This window comes from Phacochoerus africanus, chromosome 9, assembly GCF_016906955.1.
Source record: "Phacochoerus africanus isolate WHEZ1 chromosome 9, ROS_Pafr_v1, whole genome shotgun sequence".
NCBI classification, from domain to species: Eukaryota; Metazoa; Chordata; class Mammalia; order Artiodactyla; family Suidae; genus Phacochoerus; species Phacochoerus africanus.
The window spans coordinates 84,130,424-84,153,941 of record NC_062552.1 but is presented as its reverse complement, the minus strand read 5'-3'; positions in this window follow the sequence as shown (position 1 = coordinate 84,153,941).

The following is a 23,518-nucleotide window of genomic DNA, read 5'->3' as shown; positions in this document are numbered from 1 at the left end:
TAAATAAGTAAATAAATAAATATACCAACTAAAAAAAAAAAAAAAAAAGGAGATCCTACTGTGCCACACAGAGGACTAAATATAATCTCTTGGGCTAGACAATGATAGAAGATAGGATAGTAGGAGAAAAAGAACATATATATACACATACACACACGTACGTGTGTGTGTGTGTGTGTGTGTATTTGACTGGATCCCTATGCTATACAGCAGAAACTGGCACAATACTATAAGCCAACTATAATTTTTGAAAAAGAAAGAAAAAAACACAAAAAAAGATATTGTGGGAGTTTCCATTGTGGTTCAGCATGTTACGAACCCGACTAGTATCCATGAGGATGCAGATTCAATCTCTGACCTCACTCAGTGGGTTAATGATCCACAGTGGCCATGACCTGTGGTATAGCCCAGTAGCCCCAGCTCTGATTCAACTCCTAGCCAGGGAACTTCCATATGCCCAGGTGTGGCCCAAATAGGAAAAAAAAAAAAAGGCATTGAATATAAAATTACTAGTATATGATAGCTTGGTAGAAAATATGACTATTGGTGGAAAATATGATTATTTAGAAAATAATGTTAGCATAATAAAATGGAGTTTTTAATAACAACAAAACAAAACAAAAATTTTTTAAATTAAAACAATAAAAATAATTTTCCAAAACCCTTGGGGGAGTGCAGGCTTTTTGAGCACTAGCTGTCCCAGACTTCTTGTACAGCATCCTCCAATAAATACTGCACTTTCCTGTACTACAACCTTGGTGCCAGTAGATTGATTTTATTGCATGTGGGTGAAGGGACCCAAATTTGGATCAGTGACAGAAATTTGCCCCAAAGATACTACACATCTATTAAACCCCACGAGGCACAAACTTGATTGAAAACTTCCAAGTGACTAATAATAAGAAGAAAGATGATCAGATGCACAAAGTCAACAAGATAAAAGCATTCTACACATTCAAGAGCATGACTTCTTTTCTTGGGCTTGAAGTTTAAAACATGTTTCTCCTCTGCTTCCTGATAACGCTGAGGGCCCGTGAAGTAGACGAGAAAGCCTATGATCAGTATAACAGCGATTATTTCATGGCAACTTCTCAGCAACCACCCGAAGCTTATCTCAGGCACAGCACCAAAGAGCAGCAGGGCAAGCAAATTGAAAGTCTGTACCTTTCTTTAAACAGCCCAACTGTACATGAAACTCTTCCCAGGCAATTTTCATCTCAAGTTCCACCTTCTCAGAGAGAAATGTATGAAAACATTCTCAGAGCACCTGTCTATCCGTTGGTAAATTTTTTAAAAAGTAGGTACAATAATTGCAATAATCTGTTGCATTTTTAAAACATTTGTTCAGCAAACAGTCTTTAAAAAAGCAAATCATTTTCATTTGGTTGAAAGGCTGGTAATAAATTAAGGCTTTCATGCCCATAGAAAATGATTTTGTGTTTTATTTCCAAATCTCTCCCTGTCAGCATTCAGAGAGACATATTTACGGAAAAAGCAAAACAGATGATCTGGCTGCAGTGCTGAAGGAAGGCCACATCTGTCTCAAGTACCAAGAGTCACTAACTGGGATAAATCTTCCTGTCCCAAAAACATTAGGGCACTGGGCTTCTGGGCCTCATCCCTGAAATGACCTGTGTTTCCAGCTTCCTTTTCCACACAGAGACACTCACCGTGGTCCCAGCCACCCCACTGGCCCCCAGCATCTTTGGAGCCCTGCCCTCCCTTTTTCCTGAAGGATCAGTCCCACTTCCTCTTCCCTCAGGGCACTGACACACCTATAGTCCTCTTCAATTTGGAGAGGTTGAGCATTACTCTCTCAATATTTTGCTATATTCCAAGTTCATTTTTTTCCCTTTTGAAGGGCTCTGACCTCTCCCATGAGTTGAAGCATCAAGGATCAAATCTGAAACATTTGCCACTCACCCGCCTTCCAACCTTAAAGTGGAGCCACAGAAACAGCACTGGAGAAAGAAGCAGGGCCTTGCCCTTCACGGTTCTCACTGTGCTCTTTCTGGGAGGCAAGACCAAGGCCTTTTTGATCCACTGAAGTCGACAGAAAAGGAATCCCCAGGCTAAAGTCTTGTTATGGCAAGTGGCAAGTTCCAAATCCAACAGGAAGAGAAAGTATTGCTGAGTGCGATCAGCTGCAGACTTTGTGGGGGGAGCAGGGGGCAGCATGAGAGAGAGCTTGGGGCTGGGATTTTGATGACACTAAATGCAAAATGTCCATCCCCTTTATCTTTGTGGGCTTCACTTCACTGAACTCTTAACAAAGAAGATATGCATAAAGGCTCCCCTCCAAATCTGTTGTGGGGATGAAAAGACAAACTGTCTTTGTGGTTTGGTTTCCTGCCATAGTAGACCCTGAGACCAAGATTCAAGAGCAAGAGATGGATCTGGAGACAAACCTGAGCTAGTTTTTTAGAGCTACCATAAAAATCCCCACAGACTGGGTGTGTTATAGAAGGGAATGTATCATCTCAATCTGGAGTTCAGAACTCTAAGACCAAGGTGATTCCTTCTGAAGGCCTTGCTCCTTGGCTGGTACATGGCCGTCTTCTCCCTGCCTTCACATTTACTCTGTTCGTGTCCCTGCCCTAGCTTCTTCTTCCTCAGGACACCATCACATTGGATTAGGGCCCACACTCATGATCTGATTTTAATTCATGAAGGTGTGGATGAAAAATGTCACCTGTCTTATCAGTAAACAAATCACGTGGCCATGAGCCACTGCAGCTGCCCCCAACTGTGCACCATGGAGAGGTCCAGGATGGAAAAATTCAGGATACTGGCCCTGGATAGTTAAGGTGCATATCAAAGGAATGAACAATAAGCCCAGGCTCTTGCATCTTCCTATGTAGAGAAAAGCACTAAATTAATTGGCTTGTGATGTCTGGTTTTTGTTTTTGGGTTTTTGTTTTGTTTTGTTTTTCTTGGCTGCACTCTTGGCATATGGAAGTTCCTGGGCCATGGATTGAATCCAAGCTGCAGCTGCAGCAACTCAGGATCCTTAACTCACTGTGCCACAGTGGGAACTCTGGGTTTTCTTTAATTAAGAGTAATCGTTTGATGTTTCAACTACTTGGATTTTATTGCAGACACTCCTATGTATCCTGGCTCTTCTCATGCCTCTTCAGAGTAGTCTCTCAGAGCTAAGAGGGTGCCTTCCAGTCTTGAAACCTAAGAAAGTCTGACAAATAAAATGTAATTCTTAGCTTTTAAGTTGAGGGGTTTTTTGGTTTGTTTTTCCAGTCAACATCCCTATTCTTCATTGGCTGAAGGTGGTGTTTCTAACGGAAATTCCTTACCAGAAATTTATATATTTCAAACCCCCAATCCACCCCCCAAATAATCATATGAAGATATAAGAAAATGTGAAAAAGCATTACACATTTGAAAAATCAACATAAAGACATCACTGATTAAAAAAAAAAAAAACCCATTGAGTCATGTGGAGGCAGGAGCAGGCAAGGCTGACAGGTAGAGTAGAAGGTTAAGGTTGCTTTTCCAAGAACCAGACAGGAACCTGTGTGCAGCAGAGAAACATTACAATCCAAACTGTCTTGCTGGTATTGTGGCCCTGTGACAAGGACGTGTTCCTGATCCTGTCTGCTGCTAACGCCATTCTTACAAATGCAATGGATATTAATAAGTTTACATACAGAATATATCTTATACAAGTCCTATGAATGGTGTTGATGATCCAAGAAATAACAAGTTTAGGAAGAAATTATATATCTTTAAATCTGCCATTTCATCACGTGATTCTGTGCAGTGTTATTAAGCCTGTTAAAAATACTGAATGGTGCATTATTCAACAGTACCCCTTATTGTTCACTGGTGTTTCCCCCCATTTGAATATTTGCTTTAGGCTACAATTCTTTGTAAACACCCCTAAAATACTTTTTAAAACACTATGAAAATACTTTGTAAATACAACTGTAATACAGAGCAATTTAAGATTTTAGTTATTCCCAAGAATTCCCAAGATATTTGTCAGGAATTTAAAAACACTAGTTGAGTCCTCGCCCCACCCCCAGCCCCTGACATCAACCTTCTGACACAGCTCACCTGTGGTCGAGCCCAAATGTTTTCAGGAGGCAGAGTGAAGTCTGCTGACAGGGCCGTGGGGAGAAGCCCAAGATGGGAAGCAGGACCTCAGAGGAGATGTGACATGTATAGAGCATTAACAGCAGTGCTGGGTACATGGGACAGTTCTCAATCACAGCTGGGCATCACCACCTAGGACCATTGTCACATCCCTCCTCATTTGTTCTAAGGCCCATATCTATGTGGGTAAAGTCATCCTTCCTACACCAACACCACTGACACCAGGCAATCCCTTCAGCCGGCCTCAGCCCAATCATTCTCCTGCCTCTGGGTTAAGTCACATATAAACATACTCGGCCAAAGTCTGCTCCAAAGCTGTCCTGCAGGGTAGCCATTTCCTATTCTTTTTCTCTTTCCAAATAAATCCTTCCTCCTTCAGTCTTGTGGACTTAAAAAAAAATGCACAGCTTAAAAGCTGAGAATTATGTTTTATTCCATGGACCTGCTGAGGACTTAAGCCTGAGAGGTAGTTCCTTAGATGACTCAGAGGGACCACTCTGGAAAGCTAAGGGAGGGGCCAGGATATTTAGGAATTTTTGCAACAAAAACATGGTAGCCAGAGCATCAAATGATTACTGTTAATTAAAGAAAAAACAAACATCTCAAGATAATGAATTAGTGCTTTTTTATATATAGGAAGATGCAAGAGTCTGGGCTCATTGAAATCATTCCTTTGATATACACCTTAACTATCCTGGGCCAGTATCCTGAATTTTCCAGCAGCAGCATGGAGGGACTTGGAGAGCGTATGCTAAGTAAAATAAGCCAGACAGAGAAGGACAAGTACTGTATGATAATACTTACACGTGGAACCTAAAAAATGCAAGAAAATCATGAATATAACGAAAAAGAAGCAGGCTTACAGATTTAGAGAACAAACTAATGGTTACCAGTGGGAAGAGGAAAGAGAGGGAGGCAATATAGTGGTAGGGGATTAAGTAAGAGTTTGAAAGTATTATGTATAAAATAAGCTACAAGGATATATTATACAGTTGGGAAAATGCAGTAAATATTTTATAACACATAAATGGCATATAACCTTTAAAATTGTGAATCATGATATTATACACCTATAATTTATATAATGTTATATATTAACTATAATTTCAATTAAAAGTAAATTATAGTTATCCATAATTTTCCTAGGAAATAATGAGAACATGGCAGGCTGAGCTCAAGGATTTCTAAAGACCTCTTGAGTTGTGGAGTTTGGGTGCTGACCTGAAATCAGACTGATGTTCATGAGTTCATATGGTTCATACATGATGAGATAAGCCTCATTTTGCAATTAGATATCTAGGACTGACAACTGTATTAGTCAGGGCCCTCCAGAGAGACAGAACCAATAGGATGGACATATATAATATATATAATATATAACATCTCCTATACGTAGAGAATTGTTTCAATGGCCTTAAATCACACAGTTGCTTGCATTTTCCTGTTAGCACACATGGCTTTTCTAAGCTGATCCATCTTCCTGGGAAGCAAAACCTGGGGCTGGCACTGCGGGCTTTACTTGGTGCCTGTGAGACACTCATGAGCAATTCTCTTGATTTCAACTCAGCTTCCAATGATAAAAGAGCCATTGTTGATTAACAGTCTCCTAATTAGAGGTTAACATATGTTTGCCTAGAATATGTTTTTATTTTATATCAAAGGACTCAGTGGTAAATCAGTACCTACCTCCTAAAAGCTCTTGGCTGCACCTTGAGGAAATTACTTTAATCCACTTGAGACAGGTAATATACATTAAATAAATAGGTGTTATTCTTGCCCTCCTTTTATAATGAGGAAATGGAGGCTCAGAAAGCTTAGGGAGTTGCCCAGTGCCTCTTGTTCTGGCACCATCTACTATAGTAAAATCTATGCCCAAAAGTCAGCAGCATAAAACCATGGCTGTTCAATTCAAACAGAGACAATGGGGTGGCTACTTTCTGCTCCACAGTGGTGAGTCTTCAGCCAGTTTGGCCCAAATGATTGGAGATGGCTGGAACAATGTGACTGGTGGCTTGATTCTGGTTTCTTCTAGATTCCTTGGTTCTATCATATTTGCTCCAGCTGGAAAGTCCACATGAACAATTTTTCCTCACCCATTCCTGGCCTTGCCTGAAATCACTGTCTCCTTCCAGCCTCTCTCTATGTCACTAGCTTGGGCTTCCTCACAGCATGACGGCCTTAGGGCAACTGGTCTTCTTGCCTGGCAGTGGACCTTCCCCAGGGCAAAGGTCACAAAAGTCTACATGACTTCTTAAGATGTAGCCTCAGAAATCTCTGGTTGTCACATTTGCCACCCTGTTGATCAAGCAAGTCTCTAAAGCCAGCCTAAATTGGATTCCCTCTCTCGATGGGAGGTGTAGCAAAGAATTACAATTTTCTTTCAGCTACCACACCCCTATTTAGTAAGAGGGTGGATAGGAACTTTGAGTCCAGATTTGGTTATCTTCAAAATCCTCCTTTTATCCCTCAATTGCTTTGTCTCTGCCTGTGCCCTCTGTGTGATGGCCAAAGGGTTCCTAATTAGAAGCAGGGCCCGGTCACCATGTAAACAGATAAATAGCTGCAAGAGGGTTATGAGATGGTGCCCCAGGACATGTCAGGGTGGGACAATAGGAAGGGCCAGTGCAATGTCTTGCTGGGTAAAAGGGACACCAGTGTCACTGCTCATGCTGCAGGGATCCTGGGGCTTGAGAAGACAGTGTATCAGAACTGAAGGGAAAATGCTAATGACCCATGCTATTGAGAAAGAGGAAACAAGGGAAAGAGAAGAAAAATCAAGTGCATGGGAGGGGAGGTGGAGGGGCTGAGTCTTCTGCTGCAATTTCATCTGGGAAGAAGGACATCCCAGAAGCCATGGTCAAATGGAGGAAAGCAAGGACTTAGTTCCCCAGGGCCCTTTTTACACCAGCCAAACAGGTGATGACAGGGGCTCCTGTCTTGGAGGAATTCAGAACAAAGTAGAAGGAGTCAGGAGAACACCTTAAAAGCCCATTTATTTCCATTTCTCCTGCATTTCATTTTTATTCCCCTGGGGACAATTCTTGGAATTTCTTGGAAAACTAAGAATTACTTTTTTAAACCTGACTGACGTATCCAATCCAAGCCCTTCCATGAGCACCTCTTTATAACTTGGTAGGGCTTCCTACCTGGATTGCAGAAGGAAGCCTCTTTTCTAACTTCTGACAATAGCATTTTCATTCATTTAAAAACTCTGATTTTAAAATATGGTATTTACTTTCCACACATAGTTGCTTATTTTAACATGTCTGCAGCCTAGTGAGGAGAGGGTGTAAGAATATGTTCACCACGCCTTGTTGGTAGCTTCTGATCAGAAGATCTATTCCCTCTCTTTCTCTTAATAGACCTCTGTTTTTGTTTGGAGTAACGCTGGGCATGAATCATGATTAGTGTCAATCAGTCATGACAATGCCAGTCCCTTGGTCAGCGATCAGTGTAGAGGTGACCTCCCATTCCTGGCTAATGAGATGTCATGGGACATCAGCTGGGACTTCTAGGTAAAATCCTCCCTCATAAAGAAAGAGAGCAGCAAAATTTCCTTCTTTTTTATGGCTGAGTAGTACTCCTACATACACACACACACACACATACACACACACACACACGTGTATGGTGTATATCTATCAAATATTCTTTATCTATTATCTACTCATCTGTTAATGGATCCTTAGACATTATTTCATTTTAACAAGATTATAATAAGCTTGTTGAATCATAGATTGAGTGAGATTTGTTTTGAGGAGAAGAGAGGTTTTGAATCCACTCATTCATTCTACAGAAATTGGTACCTACAATGTGCCATGTGGTGTGCTAGACACTGAAAATACAGAAATAAAGCAAGCATCCCAGATTTCCGGTTGTGGAGCAGCAGGCTAAGTAGCGAACACTGTCTCTGTGAGGATTCAGGTTCAGTCTCTGGCCTCACTCAGTGGGTTAAGAATCCTGAATTGCCACACACTGCAGCACAGTTCACAGATGCAGCTCGGATCCTGTGTTGCCATGGCTGTGGCATAGGCTGGCAGATGCAGCTCCTTCTCGACCCTTAGCCTGGGAACTTACAAATGATGCAGGCACAGACATAAAAAGAATAAAAATAAAATAAAAATAAATAAAGCAAGAATCCCCACTCTATTGGAATTTACATCGCAGAAAACAGGGGCTGGATACAAGGGCAAATAGTAAATCAATATACCCTCATAAAAAATAAAATAAAAAATAAGTGGATTAATAACCAGATGAACTGCTATACTGTCAGGAATGATGGAGGCCATGCCATGTCAGGCATGGTAGGTCACTGAGGGGTTTTCAGGATTTTTTTTTTTTTTGGTCTTTTTGTCTTTTTAGGGCAGCACCCATGGCATATGAAGATTCCCAGGCTAGGGGTCCAATAGGAGCTGTAGCCACCAGCCTACACCAGAGCCATAGCAACTTGGGATCCAAGCCGCATCTGCAACCTACACCACAGCTCATGGCAACACTGGATCCTTAACCCACTGAGTGAGGCCAGAGATTGAACCTACATCCTCATGGATGCTAGTCGGGTTCTTCCATCATTTCTTGGGGTGGGGTTCCTTACCTGCAAGTTCCCACTGAGCCACGATGGGAAATCTGATGTTTTTATTTATATCGCTTGCTTGCTTGCTTGCTTGCTTGCTTGATTGATTGATTTTATTTATTTAGTTTGCTTGTAGCATATGCTCTTCATTTGCGTAGATGACTAAAGCTGGAAGGAATTTGGAGGTTGGGTTGTGGAAAACAACTGACAGACCCCCCACAGGCAATGACAGACTAAAACAATGGGGTGGACATTGTCAGATGAAATTTAGCAAGGATAATCCCTGCAGCTAAGGAAACCCACCCCAAGAAATGATGGAAGAAATACCAAAAGGGAGACAGGTGGCATGTGCACGACAATTTAGAGGATAGTCAAAAAATAAGTTTAATAGTGGAATGTGGTCCCCCAAAATGATTCTCATATTTGGGGTTCATTGATAGAGGTGTGTTCTCATTGGGGAGTTGGGTCCTATGGCATTTGTGCTGCCTTCTGCTTTCTTTTTGCATCACTGATGGTGAAGGGAGGGCTATTTTTCCTTTGTTTTGGTTGCTGATCTTCAAAGTCCTGTCCTGGCTCGATTCTCCTTACTCTCTCCCATGCTCGCCCAACAGGGCTTCAGGCTACTGACCAGCTGGGAATGGTGCCCACACCCGAGGGACACCCATCCCTGAGCCCCAGCTCTTTCATGTACTTGGCTATTCCCTTGGTGATCAAAACCAAGAACTCAACAAACTGACAGGTATTGAGTGCTGGGAATTTGCTAAGAGAGAAGCTTTCTGGTACTTTCATACAAACGCACTCACAATGGCAACTATGTGAGGAGACAGATTATTTAGCTTGACTGGAGTCATCATTTCACTGTGTATGTGTATATCAAATCATCTTGTTGTACATCTTAACTATATACAATTTTTATTTATTTATTCTTTTAAAAAACAAGTCAGCAAGTTCAAAACTAAACTTCTAGTCTTTGCCTGAAACCTGTGCTACCTTATCTTCAGTATGTCTCATTTCTATGGCCACACCATCACCAGGCACCAGCAGACAAACTGCTGTTTTTCCTTTTTACCACTTTTACCCTTGCCTTCCACAACCAGTTATTTACTGGGTGAAAATTCCTCCTGCAGCACCCCCTTTCCTCCTTTCCTTCCCATTGTGTGGGTCTTAGTTCAGCCCCTCGGCATCTGCCACCAAGTTCATGAGAACAGAATCCTAAGCAGATGACCCAACTCTGAATTAACTTCACTGTAACCCAGTCTTACCATTTTCCTGAAGAGAAATGTTTAGAGTACACAAGTCTGACCATTTCACTCTCTTGTGAAAAATTTTCATGCCAAATTCATGACAATTCTACACTTGGCATACCTAGCTAGGTGCTCTGTGGTTTGGCTCCCGCTGCTTTTTCCAATGTTATCTTCTCCCCATTTCATTCACACCCCTCATTACAACCAAGCCGACCTATTTTGAGCCAAACCTATGGCTTGGATATTTTTATATTCACAATACTTCTTTCTGTAATCTGATACCTCCTACATGTGCAATACATTGTAGAGTGGATGGATGGATGGATGAATGAATGAATGAATGAATAATATACTGTGGACCCAAAGACAAAAGTAGCCAATTCAATCTGGGGAGGTCAGAAAAACCCTTGCCAAGTACTTGACATTTGAATGATTCTGAAAGCGTAGGTGGAAAAGGCACTTCATGTATTGAGAATAGCATATGGCAAGACTAAGAGGCATGAAACAGAATAGCATATTCCAGAACTTTCTGTGATTTAATAAATAGGTGGAGGCAAAGATGATACAGGAAAAGCAAGCAGAAAGCAGATAATATGAGCCTTTTTATGGCGATCTCAAATGCCAATAGAGGTCAGACAAGCAACCAAGACATGCAGAAAATAGAAAATAAAAATGAGAGTTGTTCCTCCTTAGAGTTCCCGTCCGGATGAAAAGACTTTCCAAATTAATATTACAAGTAAATATTGACCTGGTGAAATAAAAGACATCTACAGGTCAGATTCTTTCTGCAAGACGTCATTTTAGATGATGGGAAGTGTTGGAAGATTTTTAAAGAATGAAATCATATGATCAGTTGTGGTTTGGAGAAGACCGCCTTGGCAGGGGTTTCTAGGATGGAGGTAGAATAGGATGGGGTTAAATGTAGGGAGAGATGGATGAAGAAGGGAGCTACTAAAACCTCCACATAAGAGGTGACAAGGTCTGAACTGGGGTAGTGGTGATGGGCATGGAGAAAAAAGAAAAAAAAACAGACAGGTTCTATAGCTACATACAATTTAGAATTAAAGACAGTGGAAGATGAAATATGGTGAAGCTCACAGAACAAAGGCATCCATCATGACCTAATTTGTGGTGTACCCTTTCAAGGAGCCATGGTCTCTATATATGCCCAAAGCATGAGGACATTTAACCATTTCTGCTTTTGAGTCTGAATAAAACATGTTGGCTTTAAAGGTTCAATCTCCAGATTGAATTACCTTTTTGGCAAATTAAATAAGATTACAGTGCAACCAAATCTCTTCTCCATTTTCCACTGTTTCTAAACTAATCATTATTTTGCCAGGTTAGACATCTCTATGAGACCACCCATTTCTCAGCCTGGGGACATGAGAAGCAGGTGGTAATCTGGGCTGCATTACCAGTAAGTGCTTTGACATCATGGGGAAGGGCTTCCATCAGCTGGGTCATCTCATTAGCATTCACCCCATCCAAGATCATGCTTCTTATCTCCTATTTACTAGATGGGTTTATCTAAGCCCATCAGCCTGTATTTATCACTGTTTTGTAGCTTTCTGTGAGACCCGGTTTCCTCACATTTCTTATTTCACAGGAGTTCTGCCAGGAGTAATAAGCCCTTTTCTGATACTGCACTTGTATTTCTTTAAGTCACTGAGCATTAGAATACCCAAGAGGCAGGGGTTTCTAGTTCCGGTCCAGGTCTGGGTAAGACAGATTTCAGGCTAGACAGTGCCCCAAGGCTCATCTCCAAGCAGGATACACGACCCATCTTAGATGAACCCCAAATAGAGGCTATATTCAACTGTCACCCTGGGTGACCTTATTATTCAGAGATGCAGGCTTATTGCCAAACTTTTCCCATTATGTCGTTTTAAAATGGGAAGGTGTAACATATACTGTTGGTATCCATCCCTAGCGCCTTAGCATTCACCCTTTAGTATATGTCCAGGGATTCTTTCTGTGAACACCTTTGATTTCCTGCTTAGGGCTTTCTTTGGCCACAGGAGCTCACCACCTGATTGTTTTCAATTTTCCACTTATTAACAGAATGTATTTTCTGGAGGAGATGTGAGTCTATCTCTAGGGAAGGATGGAAGAGCCAGAGAGTTACTGCCTGTTCCTTTGAGCAGCTCTCAATAGTGATGGATGGGAGTCGGAGGAAATCACCCAAGCTTACACTGCTTGGGTGGAACAGCTCTGAGGTATGGTCTACATAGACTCCAAGAGGACCACAGTGGTAATTTACATATTAAGCCATCCTGTATTAACTCTCTTCCCTTTCCTGCCTTACCATTAGGGGTGGAGCTATGTTCCCGTCCCAAGGAAATACCTTATCCTGCCTAAGATCTCAACCTAAATAAGAAAAATTTACATCCAAATCCTTGTCTCAAGATCTCCTAGAGGAGCTCAAAGACTAGATTTATGAAGAATTTCTTGTTAACTTTAGATCATTCCCAAACCTACAATTTTTGCTTCCCAACTATCTCACAAACATGTCCTTCTCTCTACTGATACATTGTTCAAAGCTTCTTCCTTTCCAGTGTGACACAGAAGTTGCTTCTTAACTCATCTCCCTCTCCTTTTCCATGGCCTCTTCCCATTTGTCTACTCTACTGTTTCAGAATCATCTCTGTAAACCTTAAATCTTGTCATGTCATTGATTTAATACTTCAAAACTTCCAATTGACTAGAGGAAGACTTTCAGACTTCATAGCCTAGCCTCTAAGACAGTCCCTCACCCCCCTCATTTGGTGATATGCTCCATACCCAGCCCATTATGTTCCCATACACAGAGTTTTGGAGTCAGAGTTCCTCTGCTGAACCCTTTATTTTTACCCTGTTGATGCTTCCTCATGATCCCACTGGCCCTTATCCACTAAGTGCCAGCTGGGAACATGCTGTCCTTTCACATTGTTTTGGAAAGGTTTGTTTTTCTTCTTGTTGTCATGTAGGTTTTATGGAATGCAGAGCATTTGTTTGATCTTTTGGTCCTAAACCTAGGGGAGGATTCAGCTCCAAAATGTCCAGCTGAATGATGCAAGATGCTGAGAATTCCCATGAAGAACATCAGAAAAGATATTACAAGTTAAAACTTTCTCAGTGGGGGGAAGATTTCACAGCAGCAGGCTGTCAAGATTCATCCCTGATAATGTCAAAAAAGGCCATGTTAGGAGGAGAAATTTGACCTTGGGAAAGAATTGTAAGCTTCAACAGGTGAGGGTTTTTCCCTATGATTTCCTTAAATGCATGATAGGAAGGATCTATCCCTTGCTCCCAGAATGGACAGACTTTATAATATCAACAAAAATACTCTAAGACTTTGTAATCAGACAAGTCTTATTTCTTTTTGTTATTTCAGAATCCAAAGAACTATGGTTTCTGAACAAAAGGTCCTAATAGTAGATTTCACATGTGTATATACACAGGACACATATACATATTGCTTTACATTGAATCATCTCAATAACTCATTGAGGTACTTGCCTCAGTTTTGTTGTCTCTAAAATGGGATAAATAATAGTACCCATTTAATTAGGTTATTTTAAGGATAAAATGATGTAATAACAGGTGAAACATGTAGAACAACAACAGGCACGCATGGCTATAGAGACCTTTTTTTTCATCATCGTTGCCATCATCATCAATAGTCCAGTCTTTAAAAGAAGGAAATTGCCACTTACATAATTAAATAATTTGCCCAAATTTAAAAAGTTGTATCAAGACAGGAATCAATACCCATGCTTCTACCTGTCTGCCAAGTTGCCCTTCCAACCATAACTGAACTTGAAGATCCCATAAGTATAATAGCCTCTCAGGCCTCTGCACATTTGCACATGCTATTCCCTCTGTCTGGAAAAATTCTACTGGTCCTTTAACACTCAACTTTTCTGTGTTCCCACAGAACTATGGCATCTGATTAATTACTAGGTTATGAACTCTTCCGGGATCTTTCTTGCCGTCCGCTTCTTCGTTACCTTTCTATTCTTAGCACATAGCAGAGTATCTAGCATAGGGATAATCTCTACACACTGAATAAATTATAAGTGAATATAAAAATATATGAAGATATCGGCTTTATCCAAGAAAATGGGACAAAAATATGTTTCATTTAAGAATCTTGATTGACACTTTGAAAAGCCTCTGGATTAAATTACTCCCACTCCCACAATTTATTTCGTGACTGAGCTATAAAGTGTTTAGAGGCAGAAGTAAGGTGGGTTGGTGGGAATGGAGGGTGAGATTTAGTCCAGTCCTTCTGGGAGACTCTATACTATATGTTTTCCACAGAAGAAAATATGTCATATTTCATTCATGCATCCATTCATTCACTCATTCATGTGTTTATTCAATAATTATATCTCTTTTATTCAATTAATATTCAATATAATGTTTAAATAATTATAGCCCCCCACATTATCTCTACCCTTTCTAGTTGTAGAAAAGCCTTGGTAGAAAAATGAAAGAGATAGACTTTGGAGTCATTCAAGACATGGGATCTCTAAACCTGAGCTTCCAAATAAGAGTCCCCACCTATGGGGGGCCAACAAGGTTATCATAAATGGTACCAGGGTCTTTGGGCACCAGCTTTTTAATCTGTCCTCATAAGCCTTCAAGCCTACTCATTCCTCAGGGGATATTTGTAGAAGGACTGGGGATAATAAACTGAGGGTACTTAGAACCAAACCTGGCAGGTAGTGAGTTTTAGTCTCCTTTCAATCAGTGTACAAGCTATGCTGTCAGCCCATCACCAGGTGGCCCCCAGGGCTGCTCTGAGCCACGTCCCCACAAAGAGCTCTAAGTGAAATCACACTGGACACACATACTCCACAGAGTGATCATTGGCCCTCTTCCACCAGAAGGCTCTTCTGTGGGACCTTGGAACATTTTTGTTAAAGCCCATGTTTCATCACAACTCAATTGAAGAAAGAAGAGAATCTCAACACTTCAAGAGCTCAAGCTTGCTTGAGGTCAGAGTTCATAATAAAGGCCCCATCAGGGAGTATGGGAGATTTAGCAGGAGGAAACTCCAGCCCACAAAAATTCTCACAATCTCAAGGTATCCAACCCCACAGTTCTCATGGTCCTGGGAAAAGTCCCAAACAGGGACTTCAGATATGGAGTCCTAGACCCACCCCTGCTCCTTGGCTAGTCATCCAAGATGGCCAAAGAGAGGTATCCAGTATGCCACAGGGAAAATCAACTAAGCTTTGAGCATTGACTATGTGCCTGCTACTGAGCAATGCAAAATCCGTACATTAGATTTCATTCTCCTTAAGCTCTCTGTGAGCCTGAGTTGATCATTTTATTGGAGAGGACTCTGAAATTCAGAAAAGTGAGGAACTTGCCTAAGTTACACAGCTAATAAGTGACAATGCTGGAAGTCAAACCCAGGTTTGACTCTGTGGTGCATGGTTTCCACTGTGCCATGTTGTCTCCAAAATGAATTGATTGATATTGGGGGCAGGATTCCATTCCAAACAAGGCATTTATTGACTATTGACTAGAACATGGTGAACATTCAATAAACAATAGCACCATCATTATCGCCACTGTTTTTATATAAACAATAATAATTACTATTATCATGTTGGTCACAGTAACTAATGCAAAGTACTCAAAGTACACTTGCAGCAGAACTTAATTAAGACTCATTTTCCAACCATAAACACCAAGATAAGGAGAATGATGATCTCAACACAAATAGCTGCCCAAGGTTGAGCCCTGTTGGAATATGTCTCATGTGAAGATACACAAGATTCTTTTTCACAAGTGAAACAACAAGCCACTATCCTGCAGTTACAAGACCACATATGTGAGTGAATATTCTTGCAGATTTTACTTTTAGTTAAGAATCTACAGATTACTTATCCACTTCAAATGTAATGAGATCCTGATGCACAGCACTGGAAACTATATCCAATTACTTGGGATGGAACATGATGGAGGATAATGTGAGAAAAAGAATGAGTATATATATATATGACTGGGTCACTGCTGTACATCAGAAATAGACAGAACACTCTAATCAACTATAATAAATTTTTAAAGAAAATAAAATTGAAAGATTTAGAAAAAAGAATCTATAGATTACACAACATTATAAGTCCCTAGAGGCTCCAGTTTCCAGCCCCTCCTTGATGGCAGACAAGCCAGAGGCTTACTGGATAAAGATGATTTATCTGATCGCATCTAGAGGCAGCCCTGCAGTGCTATGAGGTTGGGGTGGGGCTTGCATAAACCAATGATGTCTTGTCAATTGTTTGCAACACTGATTTGTCTGGAGACAATCTATGACAGTCTATGAGAAGGTGAGGTTCAAGTTGACTTCACCCTCTTGTTTACTTCTCTGCACCTAGCATGGAGCCTGGCCCAAGATGGAAAATCAACAAACACTGGCGGGATAAGTAAATGAATGATCGGGACCTTTGTTGATGGTCCCATTGCACTGAAGCACCAGGGAGCTAGATGAAGGACAGGCTAGCCTATTCCCCTGGAGTGCCCAATCAAGGAAGCGGAGGGCGAGGTTGACAGTTCTACTCTGACACATGAGTACTGTGAGGAGAAGGAGCCCCAGAGGGCAGAGAGGGTACTCCACAGGCCCAGGATGTCAAAGTTCCCTGGAGATGAGGCCTTACTGTGGAGGATAAGAATGAGTTAGGCCAAGAGCAGGAGAAGACATCCTAGGTAGCAGCAAAGGAACAGAATAGAACAGAGGGAGCACAGAAAAGCATGAGCAGCTCCAATGGGTTGGAGCACAGTGTGGGGAAGGGGGAGGCTAGGAGTGAAGCTGAAAGTGGAGGCAGATCCTGTGTCCTACAGAGGAAGTCCTTTTTACCTAAAGCACCTAAGTAACTTTTATCTTTCTAGTGTATTCCCTAGAAGAGTAGTTTTTTGAGATGTTTGACAAGGAAAGGGCTCGTAGTCAGATAGATTTGGGGAACACTTTTCTACCACAACTCTCACATTGTACATTATACACCAGAGCTCCTGAGGAGGCCTGCAGTAAGAACCCTGAGTGAGGCTCTTTATACCAGCACATTCTAAATGCATAGGAAGAAGGCATCTGACCACAGAAACGTTCTATTTTCCCTGAAACTCTTTTAGAGGGGCCTTGAAAACACATTGAATAATGCTCCCCAAAAGTATTCCAGAGTGATTGAATGTTTTAATTAAAGGAATCAGATAATTTTAATTATTTACATTTTAGAAATGATCATTGACAACAATAAATAGGAATGAATTGGAGGGGGACCTCTTTCAGATAATGATGGACCACATCACCTGAATCAACCCTCTCTCTGAGGCTAAAAGGCTGGACAAAATAAAATATCAACAAAATCTCTTCTTGAAGATGTCAGAGCACTAAGTAGGTAGTGAACAATTACAGGCCAAGATGGAAATCTAGAGCGGTGAGGTCAACATTTAGAAGCATTTTTCTCCAGGGCTCAGGGAGGTGGCAAGGACATATCTACCAATTGCAGGTGAGGCTAAGAGTCTGAAAATTGGCTATTCACCTGCAAAAAAAAAAAAAGAAAGAAAAGAAATTCAACCCCTACTTCACAGCCTATACAAAAATTCCCAGTGAATTATAGATCCAAATGTGAAAAGCAATATAGTAATTGATCTAAAAGACTTCAAGGAAGGGAAATATTTCTTAAGAAAAGGCACTAGCCGTTAAGGAGAAGTTGGGTAGTTATTTGACTGCATTTAAATCAAGAACTTCTTTTCATTCAGAGACACCATTAAAAGAGTGAAAGGGAAAACAGTGAAAAATTACTTACAACACATATAGCTGACAAAGGGCATTTATCCAGGATATGTAAAGAATGAATGAAAATCAGTCCCCTCCCAAAGGACAGTCAAACCAGTGGAAAATAAATGTATAATAGGAACCTCAAAAGAAAGGATATCCAATTAGACATTAAATAAATGAAAATGTACACAATCTCATCAGCAATCAGAACAACAAATTGAGATGACAATAAAACGTCACACTACTAGAATGTCTAAAATTAAAAGACTGACAATACCAAGTGTTGGCAAGGATAGGAGGATAGCCAGTAATGAGAAGTCTCCTATTCTAGCATTCTACTGGTGGGATTTGAAATCAATATGAGAAGTTTGGGAAACTATAATTACCTACTAAGGTTGAGTGTGTGTGTGTGTGTGAATTTATGAATTCCAAACTAAGAAATAAAGCAACAAAGATTTGTGCACATTGAAACCAACATACTTGTATAAAGATGTTCACACCAGCATTATTCATGATGTCCCCAAACTATAAATAACCTACATGTCCATCCACAGAAGAATGGACACATAAAATTGGGGTATATTTGAAATGGAATGCTGAGCCACAATGCATACAACACATGAACATGAGCTTTGGCAAAAGAAGCCAAACACAAAAGAATGTATACCATAGAATTCCATTTATATGATGTTAAGTAGGAAGGCAAAATCCAACTACAGTGTTAGGATTCAGAATGATGGGAAGGCAGGAAGGACATCATGATAGGGAGGGCAAGTGAAGAAGGACCTTCTAGGGTACCGGCAGGTTCCGTTCGCAGAATGGCTTGTTTGGTGATAACTTATAGAAATGTACATCATTCTTTGTGCTCTTTTATGTACAGGTCAAAAGTCAAAATAAAATAAAAGGTTTTAAAAACAAAAGAAGTGCTGGAAGAGTTCCCTGGTGGCCTAGCAGGTGGGGGACTCTGCATTGTCACTGTTGCAGTTCAGGTTGCAGCCGTTTGGATTCAATCCTGCTATAGATGCTCCCAAGGAAAAAAAAAAAAAAAAAAAAAGAAGGATTGGAAGAGAGGTGAGACTAGTCAGAAAGAAGTTTTCACTGGCTAGCCAAAAAAAAAAAAAGATAAAGCAGAAGCAGTGAGAAAGTAGAGGAGGGGTTTGATAACAAGAACTTTTGACTTTGAAAGAGAGCTGGCATGATTTCAAAGAATTTAATCCATCAAGTATCTTTAAAACCATGAGCTGACAATGATTTTAAGGGAAAAATAAATCACCTTCAGAGGCTGAAAGGAAATCAGTCTATTATCTTGAAAACTGTTAAGTAAAGGAAAAGAAAAGAATCAAGTATTTATCCTGCCTTTTTAATGAACTGAACTGCAGATTAGCCAAATGGTAAATCAGAAGAAGCATCTTTTTATGAAGGAAGTCCAATGAGTAAATGGCAAAAACGTATAGAATTATGATAGCACTATTACACAGCCCCGCATTAAGCAATGGACTTAGGCACTGCACATCAATGCCTCTTCACATTATAAAAAAGAGACAACCAGAAATCATGGCTTCTTGTACAAGGACATGGTTCCACCTATTCATCTGGCCAAGGGGGTCTAACTTGAATATGAGCAAGTTCTGGATCCAGCTCCCATGTGCAGGAAATGCAGAGGAGGGAGGGGCCTGTGTTGAGTTGCACCCTGTGTGTGCAATCAACAAACACACAGGGAAACTACAGCTCAGTGAACCTGGTTCTTCACCACATCAATTGCATGGGAAAAAGAAGGTAGATTAAAAGAGCTTTAAAAGACATAACATAACTTCTTTAAGGCAAGACTACATCACAGTGTTTGGGGATGTACAGCTGGATAATAAAACACAAGGAAATACAAGAAAATTTTTTTTGTAAAAGTCAAGAGGGTATGGAGAGAGGGGTCTGTGACTGGGATGGGACAAATGGAGAGGGGAAGATGCTTCCTAGGTTATTAATGTGGCCTGGCATCACCTGGGGTGGCATGATGTTCGCCCTATGATAACTCATTAAGCTATACATTGATGTTGTATGATTTTCTGCATCTGTGTTTTCTTTTCAGTAAAAATATCTTTGTACACTAGCATTAACTGTTCATATGGACAATAATCTACCTAAATAGAAATTTACATTTTTGGAATTCCAGGAAGAAAAATACTAAACACACAGAATTTATATAGCACTTTTTAACCTTAAAGAAAGTTTCATCTACACTACTTCATGTAATGATTACACCAATCCTTGATGATTATACCCATTTCATAGATGAGTAATATACTTGTCATGTTTTATCCATGTTTCTTTTCTTTTATCTGTGTTTTTTCCAAGTCCAAATTCCATATCTTCTCTTAGAGCAGTTATTTGAACACTTTTTGATTATGAATTCTGTGACATGTCCAATTCCATCATTACCAATGGAATTTGCAATGGGGAGAAAAAAATATTTATGAAAATGGAAAAATAATTTTATGAAAAAAATACTTAGAGAAGAAAATTACATCTCAAAACCCAATCATCAATACATGGGATTACTACTTAATTGTCTTTAGTCATATGCAAATATTAAAATTTAGGGAATTGTGCATAATTCCATTGCAGGAACTCAAAATCAACGTGCCATTTTGGATCTGTTTCTAGTATGCCAGGAGCATTTTTCACAATAGCAAAGCAGCCCAAGGGTCAGCAAAATAATGGATATACAATTTTGGAATATTTCTACAATGTAATATTATTATTAAAAAAGGATAACTGACCTAAAAATACTTTGTGAAAGAAAAGCATCTCTTGTCAAACACACCTCAGCTTCCTGTTGTTTTTGCTTCCTGTGTATATCTCAACCCATTCCTCTTTTCCATGCTCGCTCATCTGGAGCACCCTCTTCAGCTCCTAAGAAGATTGAGGTCCACGCTCTCAAAGCTGTCTCTGCACTTAGCCTTGCCCTGCTCCTCAGCAGAGCAGTCCTTTTTTTTTTTTTTGTTTTAATTCATGGGGCTTTTTGGCTGAACTTGAGGCTTATGGCAGTTCCCAGGTCAGGGATCAAACACCACAGCAATGGTCCAAGCCGCTGCAATGACAAGGTCAGATCCCTAACCCATAGCATCACAAGAGAACTCTAGAGAAGTCTTTTTTAAAGAAGCCTGTAATCCAGGGGCACATATAGAGAAGTGTTTAAGCTAGGAGGCTTCCAGGGCACACAGGCCTACAACAAAATCCCTCCTCTACATGACTACATGTGGTAGTCACATGAACTCGAGAAAATCACATACCATCTTTGAACCTTGGTTTTGTTATCTAAGGAGTAATCTAAATAATAATAAAATAGGAATAATCACTGTGTCACACCAGGGTTACTATTCCAACCACATAGTATTTTGAGGACTAGTAAGATAACCACAGACATGCCTACCAAAGTGGCAGGTTGCAAGCCCTCAGGAAAGGTCAACTATTGCTGTTAATACATCATTTCCCTGCCTGGTGGACTCTAACTTGAGAATCAAGTCTAAACTGCTGAGTCTGGCCTGGGAGGCCCTTCTTGAAACAGGCCCTCTTGGCTTGACTCCTCAGCCCTTCCCCTGTCACTCTCCCCCCTGCTGTCTGAACCACACTGGCGCTTACTTTCATCCTCTGAATGTCTTGTGTTCCCTCTTATCTGTAACTTTGCAAGAGTTCATCAGTCTGCCTGGAACATCCCCCTACCTGCTTTATCCAGGCACTTTCTTTCCATCCTCCAGGCCTCAGTTTACCTGTGACCTTTTGCTTTTTTTTTACCCCAGACCCCTGTGTTCTCCCTGTCATTACCCAATGGTTGATCTTCTAATGGTTGAGAAGTACCCGTCTTTCCTTTCAGGCATGTAACTGCCCTGCTAATCACCATGTTCCCAGTGCTGGACATAATGTCTGGGGCATGGTAGGTCCTCAGAAATCTTTGTTGAATAAATGAATGAATTGACAAAAGCATTTATGGGTAAAAATCACCTCTCTGAGTTGTCCTTATAACTCGAAGGGTTAAGAATTTGATACAGTGTCCATGAGGATTAGGGTTTGATCCCTGGCATCGTTCAATAGGTTAAGGATCTAGCATTGCTGCAAGATGTGGCATAAGTCACAGATTCAGCTCAGATCTGATGTTGCTGTGGCTGCAGCATAGGCTAACGGCTACAGTTCCAATTTGATCCCTAGCCCAGGAACTTTCATATGCCACAGGTGTGGCTGTTAAAAAAGAAAAAGAATCACTGCCTCACCCCACCTTGTCCTCCACCCTAAGCAAGAAACCTCCTCTCATAAAAACTCTTGGTCCCTTGGGGATGAAGGTGGGGTAAGGAAGGGCTTTCTCCATTCTGAATCTTGAACAATTTCTTATTGGCTTGTCCAAGCTTATTACATTGTCTGCTCATTCTTTTCTTTCTTTCTTCTTCTTCTTTTTTTTTTTTTTGTATTTTTGCCATTTCTTGGGAGGTTCCCAGGCTAGGGGTCGAATTGGAGCTGTAGCCACCAGCCTACACCAGAGCCATAGCAACGTGGGATCCGAGCCGCGTCTGCAACCTACACCACAGCTCACGGCAACGCCGGAACCTTAACCCACTGAGCAAGGGCAGGGACCGAACCCGCAACCTCATGGTTCCTAGTCAGATTCGTTAACCACTGTGCCACAACGGGAACTCCTGTATTTTTGTTTTTGTTTTTTTTTTTTCATGACACATGAAAGGTCCCAGCCTAGGGGTTGAACTCCAGCTACAGCTGCTGACCTACACCAAAGCCACAGCAGTGGGGGATCTGAGCTGTGTCTGTGACCTACACCACAGCTCACACCAACCCTGGATCCTTAATCCACTGGGCAAGGCCAGGGTTCGAACCTGAGTTCTCATGGATATTAGTGGGGTTTGTTACCACTGTACGATGATAGAAATGCCTGCTCATTCTTTTCTTAATTGAAGTATAGTTGATTTACAATAGTGTGTTAGTTTCAGTTGTATAGCAAAGTGATTAAGTTATATATTTTTTCAGATTCTTTTCCATGTTAAGTTATTACAAGATATTGAGTATAGTTCCCTGTGCTATACAGTTAAGTCCTTATTGTTTACTTTATGTACAGTAGTTTGTATCTGTTCATTCTATATTCCCAATTTATTCACTTCCCTTTCCACTCATTTCTTGCTTTTAATCTCAGACATTGTCTAAAGTTACTGACCTTCCCTTATATCTGAACCTAAAAGGTGTTTGCAATCTCTTTTAAAAAAAAATGCTGTCCCTTTCAACAAATTTAAAAACTCAATCTCCCACCTGCAAGATTATCAAATGCCCTTCATATCCAATCAAGAAGCTTAAATTTGCATTAATGTTATGAATAACCTCCATTTCAGAATATACTTTTTCAAACCATGCATCTGTTCCTTCCCACCCCCATTCTGATATGTCCCTGAAGAAAACGTGTTCCCTGCCCCTTCCCACTGTTGCCACCGCAGTAAGATTGAGAGGGAATCAGACTGCAGCAGCCCCCAAAGATTTGATGTCCCCTCCAAATGAGTTGGTTTTACATCTCCTCCTAAAAACATGGACGCCTCTCAGCCAACCTACCTGTACTTCCAGCCAGAGCATAGTGGTCACTTCTACAATCTGGCCTAGTTAGGTGTCTGGTACAAACACGTATTTATGACTTTCACGGTCATAACCCTCCTTGAGTCTGAGATGATTGCTGTAGATTCAAGGCCCGTTGAGGGGATTTTAGGCAGAGATTTGGCCCTACTTCTGAAATCAAATTAGCTTCCCAATTTGACATGGCCCGTGATGATGTCAACAGCA